The sequence below is a fragment of the Charadrius vociferus genome, unplaced genomic scaffold (genome assembly GCF_000708025.1).
Source record: "Charadrius vociferus isolate BGI_N301 unplaced genomic scaffold, ASM70802v2 scaffold1355, whole genome shotgun sequence".
NCBI classification, from domain to species: domain Eukaryota; kingdom Metazoa; phylum Chordata; class Aves; order Charadriiformes; family Charadriidae; genus Charadrius; species Charadrius vociferus.
The window spans coordinates 45455-46807 of record NW_009648478.1 but is presented as its reverse complement, the minus strand read 5'-3'; the positions used below and the strand labels follow the sequence as shown (position 1 = coordinate 46807).

The following is a 1353-nucleotide window of genomic DNA, read 5'->3' as shown; positions in this document are numbered from 1 at the left end:
CCGGCTAGCTCCTCTTATAGCCCGGGCATGGGTCACGTGGTATGGAATACATGCCCCCTGCCGGCTCCTGGGGAGATTAACCCCATCCCTGCCGGAACCAGGACAAGTTCCTAGAGTAAGATCCTACACCGAGCCAAGGACCTGTGCAATGGAGCGGGGCTCCTTCTGAAGCTGCAGGTGGTAGCAAAGGAGCTGTTAGCTCTCCTGCTGCTGAACTCCCTGGAAGAGGTGTCGGGCATATCCCTTGCACTATAAGCAGTCAGGCTGCCTAGGAGGTGTTCCCTGGCATCAGGCTGGAGCACAGCTGCTGCTGTCAGGAGAACAAGGGACGCAGTGGCCCCTGCAAGGTGTGATGAGTTTCCTGCTTTCTTCAGAGAGCCGCAGCCCACCCGGGGAAGTGAGGAGCAGCTGCGTGAGGCAGCAGAGGGGTTCCACATGGCGACCAATGCTGCAGCCCAGAACACCATCAAGAAGCTTGTGCACAAGCTGGAGGTGAGATCTACGCTTAGTGATGGAACTCAGGGAGGAGGTAAGTAGGTTGAGGGTTATCAGGGAATGCGAGAGGGAGATAGATGCCTGGAGTCGCACCCTGTCTCCCATGACAGAAACCCAGCAGGCAGACAGAGCCCCTGCTGTGGAGAGCTCCCACTCCTCTCCCCGATCGGCTGAACAGGGTAGCTTGGAGGACAGGGGGCAATGGCGAGATGTTCCTGCCCAAGGCAGCAGGCGTCGCAGGCACATCTGCTCAACAACTACCACATCTTCTCAAGTCCCGCTGCACAACAGATACGCTGTTCTGCGGGGGGAGCTGAACAACGGTGAGGATGATAATCCTCCCAGGTTGGAGGACTCGCTGAGGCCTAGTCAGACCACCCCCCGAATCAAAACTGCCTCAGTAAAAAAGAAAGGACGGGTCATTGTAATAGGGGACTCAATTCTGAGGGGGACGGAAGGCCCAATATGTAGACCAGACCTGCTATATAGGGAGGTTTGCTGCCTCCCTGGGGCCCGGGTTGGTGATGTTAAGAGGAGGCTTCCATCCCTGGTGCGGCAATCGGATTATTATCCCATTTTAGTTTTTCGGGTAGGCAGTGATGATGTAGTAAGAAGAATGCTGAGGGCAATGAAGAAGGATTTCAGGGCCTTGGGACGACTAGTTAAGTGATCAGGAGCCCAAGTCTTGTTTTCTTCTATCCCTCCTGTTGCAGGGAACGATGAGGAGGTTAACAGGAAAAGCCAGCAGGTCAATGACTGGCTCCGAACTTGGTGCCACTGACAGGGGTTTGGGTTCTTTGATCACAGCCTGATTTACAGAACACCAGGCCTGCTGGCAGCAGATGGGAAAAGCCTGTC

The 1353-nt window shown here is 55.4% G+C and overlaps 1 pseudogene across 1 annotated transcript in view; it reads left to right on the top strand.

Moving 5' to 3' along the window:
- The first annotated feature begins 374 nt into the window (after nt 1-374).
- Nucleotides 375-1353, top strand: part of LOC104287026 — a 12879-nt pseudogene continuing 11900 nt past the window's right edge. The window contains exon 1 of the transcript XR_717899.1: nt 375-529. The product of XR_717899.1 is annotated as a talin-1-like (transcript). The remainder of the gene's footprint in view (nt 530-1353) is intronic.